The sequence below is a fragment of the Condylostylus longicornis genome, unplaced genomic scaffold (genome assembly GCF_029603195.1).
Source record: "Condylostylus longicornis isolate FDR11 unplaced genomic scaffold, ASM2960319v2 ptg000119l, whole genome shotgun sequence".
NCBI lineage: Eukaryota > Metazoa > Arthropoda > Insecta > Diptera > Dolichopodidae > Condylostylus > Condylostylus longicornis.
In genome coordinates, this window is record NW_026578087.1 from 755,637 (window position 1) to 765,004 (window position 9,368).

The window sequence follows — 9,368 nt, forward strand, 5'->3', positions numbered from 1 at the left end:
AAATATCAGTTTGCTGTAGATTGCTCAAAGCAAAGATTTACATAACCTGTATGGCTACGACAGAAGAACTTTTACCTTGAATATGTATAATAAATTTTGGATTGTAATCGGTTTTGAGCCTGACACGTTGGCACATGAAATGAGCCAACTCATTGAGTACAAGGAATGCTCAATGTTAAAACTACATCTAACTATAACTTTCATTAGCGGTTGTTATATATACAACATAAGATCTGCAAACAATATTACAATAACATCAACAAAAAGAAAATATTTAATGGATAAATATTTGACTTTATGTTCTTGCACCATAGTATACTTTTGTAAAATACATGCCCACATAAGAGGGCGGTATTGTTCCTGGTGAAGACAGATACATAAACAGTATAACAGCAAATTCAGTGGTGTGTTGATGATTATCTTAACCCCTACTTCGATTTTTGAATCCAAAATGAATAACTTTTCTAAGAAATTTAGAATTTAATAGATGGTCGGATGGATGGCGACAGACTGATATACAACTAAATAAACACAGAATTCAACATTGAGGGTATGTGAATAAGTGTACATGACTATCAAACACCGATATTTTTTAGCGTTCGAAGGTACGTTCTTACTAAATTAGCAGCGATAACCAATTCTATATTAAAAACGTTTTCATATCAAATTTTAAAAAATTCAAATAAATCATGCCCTGTTAAGTTTTATTCACAAATTTCAATCTGTTTGCATATGAAACAGAATATGAAATCCAACCCTCTATACAAAAAAAAATATAAAAAAATTAAAATTTCAATTCCGAAATTAAAAATTATAACAATTATATTTTATGTGCTAATTTTGTTATCATTAAGGAAATTTTAATTTTTTCTCACTTTATAAAAATTCTTAAGACATTCTTTTACTAAATTTTTATGGTATAATTGTGAGAAATTGCATAATTATGAGTGTATAACAAGTGCATAATCAATTTGTCAATCAGAAAAGAAAAAAAACGAATAAATTCTTTAAAAATCTTTAATCTAAATTTAATGTTATTAAAAATTATGTAAATTATTCTATTTAAAATTCATTGAATTCACCCATGCCTTGTATTGTTGATGAAATTTTCATATCGCGTGAATTAAATTCGTATAACAAAACGCATATAGCCAAAGTTTCAAAAAAAAAATAATTTTTCTCCATTCATTTAGAAAATTTTTCATCTCATTATTATTTCTTCCTTTTTTTTTTTACTTTTAATAATAATCAGAGTTAATTTTCAAGGATGGTCGTTAAAATTTATTATAAATATAAAATGAAAAATAAAGCGGTAATAATTTAAGACAATATTGAAAACCAAACTAACCAGAAACAAGAAAAAAAATCAAGCGGAAAATAAGAAAAATAGGAAAAATTCACATCTAAAGGAAAAACGTCTTTTATTACAAATTTTGCTCTAAAAGGATTTTTTTGCTGTACCTATATACTCTTTACTAAATGAAAACACCCTCAAACTTATTCGAGTAGAATATTTTCAATCTTTGTTGGCATTATTTTTCACTATTTTTATTGCACAAATAATAAACATAATAAGTTGCAATTCTTAATTCAAAAATATTAAAATACCCTATATATGCATGTAGAGTAGATGAATAAATTTATTAAGGCCAAAAGATGAATAAAATATAAAATAGAACTTTGAGAATTTCTTTTTCCTGTAAATTTATGGAAAAAACGAGAAGAGATAAGGAGTTGATCGTGTCAACTCTGTAACACCCCTACGAATAAAAAAGTTTAAGAGCTATAAATGAAAGTTGCCGAACATATTCGTATAGTCTTTTGTTTTTTTTTATATAAAGGCATATAGTTGTCCATATAGTTGGCGGCCCAAATTCCTTTTGTCAAGTTAATTATGAAGTTCAAATGAGTTTCGATCAAATTCAATCCAAATAAGGTTCTGGTATTAACTCTAATAAAGTATTTATGCAAATTTTGTCAATTTAACTGAATTGGTTATTAAATAATTATTGAAACGAGCAGATAGGCAGATAGATAAAGATAAATCGACTTATATCGGACGGACTTATATCTCCGGCCGTTCCTTCTTGTCTTAACAAACGAAATGCAAATTTATATTACTTTTCGAATATAAGTTCGTATTGGTAAAAATATCAATTTAGGATCATTTCAGAATAGCAATAGAAACGTTTTCAGTTACTAGAAGAGCTCGGAATTATAAGAGTTATTGAACTTCCCGCAAACATTTCTCTCAGTGTATTATAAACTGACAATAATTCTCGTATTATTCTACAAAAATATTTGATTTTTAATAGTTATAGAAACGGAAATTTTATTGTACAGAATTCATTTTGTATACAAATGAAGTAAATTTGAGAGGAAATTTTGTTGCAAGGGTAAAAATTTAATTATCATATAAGAAAAATGATTATATCGAGGATAACAGCGAGGAAAAATACTGAAATTTTAGTAAAGAAAGGTTCAATTATTCAAATTAATAAAACAAAAAAATCAGAAATGCTGGAGATTTTTTGAAAATGTTAGAAGCTTGCCATTTTTTTCATTACATATTATTGGCATTATTTTATTGCACGAATTAATAATTTAGCTTAGTGTTATTTGCGTTTGTTAGCGCTATTTTTTTCTGGTTTCAATTGTAAATTTCTGAAGATCAATGACTTTTATTCGAGAAATTCTAATGTACAACAAGATTATAAAACTCTTATCGGCAACGATACGTTGCTGATTTTTTATTACTTATCTTGTAGATTGTAGAATACTAAAGAAAGATATAGGCAAAAGAACATCTCTTCTCAATGTGGCTTATTTTAGTTCTCTCATATTTCAATTATATTATTTTGGTCCCAACTAATTATCCGGAAATATCACTGATGGAATTGGACGTAAGTTGAGAAAAACTCCCCAATACTGAGAAAGCTACACCCAAACCCTCTGCGCCTCCTGACAGGCAGAACAGGTAGACTACACTAAATGTAGTCCGATTTTCCCAGTTTGTGCAAATGATACTTTACTGGACAATGTCTATAATGACTAGGCTATTACTTTTGCGATATATGTAGTTAGATTTTCGGTTTCCCCTTACTTTTGCAAGCCCTTCAAAGTTGTAACTATTTAAATAAGAATAAGTTTTCTGGTAGAATTTCGGAATTGTTTGACCACATTTACATTATGAATTTCGTAATGAAATTGTGATGCTTTATTTTGTGCGTATATAGCAGCACTTCTTTATGGAAATTTTGATAGATTTTTTAGAAATAAAATTATATTTCAATAATCCACGTGTTATTCTAACTGTATAGAAATAAAATTTATTATGAATTGTATTATTTAAATTTATCCTTTATGGAAAATTAATAAAAATGTCAATATATGATTTTATAAAATCCTTGAAAATCATTATATTGTTCTCATTTTATCAAAAGCTCTCTCACATCCAACTAGTTTTTTTCACTTCATATTTGTACATCTCTTATATACTCCATACCAAATATATAGGAACTCATATATTACCTTTATATCCTTACTATAATTTTATTATCATAATGGAAACATCCTTTTTCTATTATTATGGTTTTCGATTTCTTTTATGAATGAACTTATGACTTTATTTTTATTAAATTTTTTCTTTTCTACACAAATAGTACACAGCATAGTAATAGAATGGGTTAAATTTGAATTTTGGAAACAGGTTGTGTGTATAAGAACAGAAAATAAGAGAAGAAATATTGTGTGGTTTAGGATGCAAAGCACCTTTTATGATTTTCAATAAAAGAAAATGTAGTATTTTTTATTTTTGATCCTTTTTTATAAACTTCAAACTTTCACTTTTTCTTTCTTTTTTTTTGGATTGTTCAATATGGGTATGCGAAAAGTTTGCAGTATAATTTTATATAAATATTATACCATATACATGTTTGCTTTATGAAAAGGAAGGCGTATAGTGTGACCAAATGTTTACGGAATTGAGTACATACTTTGGAAAATCATTATAAATAAAGTAATACTTGAGCAACATTAAAGAAACTGATTTGTTGTTGTATTCGACGCAAATGAGACCGAAGCATGTGTTGTGGTCCAATATAGACATTATTATCACATACAAACTATAAACAAATAATTTTTGTTTCATGGTTATTATTGACTCGAGAGGGTTGTAGTATCAACGACATGAAGACATACGATAACCTCAACTAAAGGAAAAATCAAAATTTTGTCACTCAATAGATTTTGAAAAAGGAACTTCTCAGTTAATATAAAGGTCGTGATAATTGTTTTAATATAAAGGTCGTGATTTTTCTGTTGTGTTATACGCCACCTGATTTAAGCTTATCAAGACTCATAACTAGCGACATTGAGGAGGCCAATATTGTCCGTGATGTAGCATTGCTCTTCCCAAATTCGGCCTAAGTTAAAATGAACACAATTAAAATATTGCGAATGCAGAAATTTTAAAATATTTTATTAAAGATTATATCTGTTCCCGTTCAATTCGTCTTAACAAATTGACTGATGAATAAAATTGGCACACTTAAATATCACGTCAATATCTTGTGTCTTTTCAATGAAATTTTAAGTAAAAAATAATGTTTTTTTTTTCTTATTTTGTATTTAGAGTATGGGAACTCTTTTATTAAGCATTCTAAAATGTCAATATGACTTTTATATAAGAAAGACTTCTATACTACATAAAGACTTATTTGCGTATATTTTCATTACCACATATAATTTTGTATAGCAGAATGTCTAACAATACGGTCCGGTACTACTTTTGTATAACAAAATAGACAGGAGTATAAAGTACTTAAAATAAAATTTTGTCAATAAAATCAAAAATTTTTGTTTTAAAAATAACCATATAATAAAATTATTGAGATTAACATCAAAAATTATAATAAAAATCTTAATCCTTATTGCATAAGTCATAAAAATTTTTTTTCTGCACAGTCAAAACATTTTTATTAAATTAAGTGTTCGAACTTCGATGTAAGGGACATAACCAACCAACAAAGAGCAACAAAAATAAAATTAAAAAATATAAGGACCAATATGGTTCATAGACGCATTATATAGATTACTAATTTAATATCCTTGTAATCCTTAAATAATATGCTTAGTAATTTCAAAGAATCTTTTTGCTTCATAAACAATTTAAGTAGCTACATACCTACGTACGTATTATGGGTGTAAGAGGGATCAATATTTGAATAAAATTGATTTTTTTTTTGCTCTTTGGACTCTTGATTTTTTTTTATATGTTTGGGATTTCAATCGATTTAAAACCTCATAAATAAAACAATTTACCGGAACATCTTTAAATTTTGTTTTTCTGATTGTATAACATAAGCATAAGGATGTTGTACATGTATACAAACATGTAATATAGTCCGTATCATGTAATATACATCCGTATACAAAGAAGTATGTATATGTATGGCTACATGTGTATGTATGATGAAAAATGAATTATATTACACCTTAAGGGCAAGGACAATAATTTTTTTTTGATTTATATAAGTTTATCCTTATTTTATGGATGTACACATACTTGTGTGTATATCAAATATATGATTACAACAACATCACTTTGTGTCACCTGTGTGTTACATAAAATTTATTTATACATATATATACATACTGTATATGAATATTTATTTGTAAATTTAAATGATTTTTAATGTGGAAATCATATAACAGCACAAAAACAATTTACAAAGAAATTAAAAATTCAATTTCTAAGGAAATTAAGAACATATTCCCATATTCAAAAGCTATAAATGAGTTCTAAAAACTAGTAAAAGAATTTGTAATTTTTTATTTTGTTAAAAAAAGAAAGTCATGTAATTCCTTTAGGGTACAATTCAATCTATCCCCCATATTTATATATTTTTATCTTTATTGTACGATATCAAAATATTCTCAACCAAATATGTAGTAAAGTGTGTATCTTACAGTATGATGTATAAACCGAGATGAATATATGAAAATTTGGATATAGAATAGGTTTCAATTTATTATGAAACAGAACTCTGTAACAGAAATTGTATAGATCGAACAAATTACATGAAGTTGAGCTAGCATTCTCATTGTCGCTTCTGTCGATTATTATTTCATGGAATACGTACGTGAAATGTAAACGTTGAAATGCCAGGTTCTCGAATATTAATTTGAGTGTAACCGATTAGCATTATAGTTGACCGGGTATTAGCATTATATAGTAACCGGGGGGAGCAACCCTCTTTTGCTAAGACTAGAACTAGTAAATTGCAGACAATTAGACGCAGGTATTTTATATGAAATTTATGTGATGCCAAATTTTGCATTTTATTCTTAATATTGGAGTTAATTTCAAAATAACTTAGAAGATTGGGCAAAAATACCTATACGTATGTGTATTCTATGCCAAAACTAAAATTTTGTAAGACTATTTTGGAAAATTGACTACAAAAATCATAAGTTATATTCGAAAAATTCATATGTATATAATTTATTTAAATTTCAAGGTAAAATTACTTAAGTGTACAACATTGAATTCACATTACCTATATATTCTTAATTCACAATGGAGCAATTTTTGCTATAAATATTCCAACCAATTCTCTTCTACAATACAAAAAACAAAATTATATTGGATGAATACTTAGTATGTTTAATTGGCACAAAATATACTCATCTACCTTATATGTGGAATATATTGGCAAAAAAATCAGTATATAAGTATAGGTATAAATTCGAAATGTCATACTTAAGTTCTTAAAAACCACCCCAGATTGTTTCCCAATAGCATCGATTCAAATATTTTATATTTTAAAAAATTTCTTAAACAAATAGACTAAATCTATGTTAAATATTTTAATTTATATACATACATACATACTTAGATATGATATTATTGTCATTATATAATAATATTGAATAAAATTCAAGAACAATTTTATTCTATTAAAGAAAAAAAGATTGATTTTAATGGATTTTCATATGGGAAATAGACGAAAACTCACCTGAGAAATTGAAACATTGAATTTTAAGTTAAAAAAAACACACACACACACACAATGTTTTAATACTTTTTAGTGTATTTATCGATTTGTGATTGTTGTTTTAGAAAACAAGAATAGTCACTTAATAAAACAAATATAAGAAACCTGTATGCCACTGTACTGCATATGCATACATCCCGCAACATTCCAATATTAATAGTGTATATTTTAAAAAACACATATAATTTAAACAAGTACGTAAATAAAAAAAAAACAAATTTGAAATAAAAATATTAAAAAAATAATAAAAATGTTTTGAAAATAAAAATTTTATTCTATTTTTGTATTCAAATGAGCGAACAACATATGTAATGATAAAAATTGTTAATTATGCTTAATAAAATTGCATAACAATAGGCGTGCAACAAAAAAAAAGAGTGTACATCGCGACGGATTTAATCAAAATAAAATTTTTATATGTATAAGCTTTACATTGTAGAGGCAGTTTTCGAAATAATTACAAAGAAGCACAAATATTTCAGTCAGTCTAATCAAATCAACTGTATTGTACTTTGCACCTTGAAAATCTAGCTATTAAAACTTGTTTTTGAAATATTTAAATTTAACTTTTGAAGTTTTATTGCACTTACCCGAATCTGCCACTCATGTGTTAATTATAGCTCAGACATCCAGCTAAAATTAGCTTTTGGATATCTAAGTAATAATTGAACACATGACTGATTTTTATAAGAGATTTGAAATTAAAATTCGTTTTCTAATATTGTATATTTTTTATATAAACTAAGACTATCACAGTTTTTGATTTCTGAAAGCAATTCATTATAGATTTTGTAGACGACGTTGTATACTGCATCACGCTTATTAAACGATTAAATTCTTACTTCATCAGCATTTCTTCTCACATATGTGTGAGTATTTTTATTAAAATATGGTTTGATATTCGTTTTTATATTGTTGGTTTCCATAAAATTTACCTGAAGCTCAAATTTACTGTGTATAAGTAAATTTAATGGTATTATTTGGTTTTCGTAATGAATTTATTTTATTCCGGTTTATTTTTTCTTAATCATACAAATTTTTATTGGTCCTGTTCTGCATTTTTTGTAGCAGACTTTTGTGTTTTTTAAAAATATATTTATCTAAATATTTTAAGAAACAGCTGAATGAAACATGCTCTAGTATTTTTATCGCGTGTGCATCGTCTTCATAAACTATTGGCAAATCGTCTGGATGCGTATATTGTGTGTCTTTCAATTTTAAATTTAGTAGGCTACTTATATAAATCGAGAAGAGGGTCAGCCATAAGATATCACTAGTAAACGTATCGAACGCCCTTGTTGTATCAAAAAATACTGTTGTTACTTTGTTGTTGTTATCAATATCAACATAACCTTTGGATACCATATTAAATAGAGCAGCTTGGGTTCCTGATTGAGTTTTTCTATTTCTTTATTTTTGTTTTGACAATTATTTACCTTTGTTTGTTTCGTTTGTTTTTAGTTTCGACATTTGTTCCACTTCTACATTTTCACTTCTATCGCATTGTAGTGTTAAGTATACCTATATGAAATCTAAGTAGCCCTTATCACATGCCATCCATGCCACATTCTACCTATATGATATTCCAGAAATGAAATTTGTGACGACGGTAACACCTTCTTAAGAATTAAGTTGATTCTAGTTCGTTATTTTGCTTTGTGTATGAAATTTTTATTTTGATCTACTAATCGTAAAAATTTTTAATAATTATTAATTTAATTTTAAAATATTTTTTTTTTGAATTAGTTTTAAAAAATATCAACTTTAAAAAAAAATCAATTAAAATTTCATTGTCTCTTGTCAGGAATGTCAGAATCTCAATAAATTGCTATTTTTATTGACATAATTTATTCTTAAATATGAAAAGTCACTTAATACCATTAAAATTTGTTATTTGTTAAAGGAAAAAAGCAATATCTACTCGACTCCTAAATGAGTAACTTTTCCTTGAAAAACACAAAGTACGAATTGTATAGTAAATTTTCATAAAAAAATATAATTTCTATTATATAAATAGATTAGGGTCATAAAATCAAAATTTTATGTTGAAAAAAAAAATGTTTCTTCCATAAAATATTCCATTTTCTTCCTTTTAACATTATCTAATAAAAAGGACTCGATTATGTCCTAAAAGCCAGACATTTAGTACATAGAAATAGAAGAACCCTTCCTTTCATAATCAAACCTGTTTTTATACTCATACCACACACAACAACAATATTTTTATAGAAAGTAAAAAAAATTTTCCTCTTTTCCCTTTTCTCCTTTATATCTATATATAGGAATATGTGCTAAAGCCATTTTCAAATG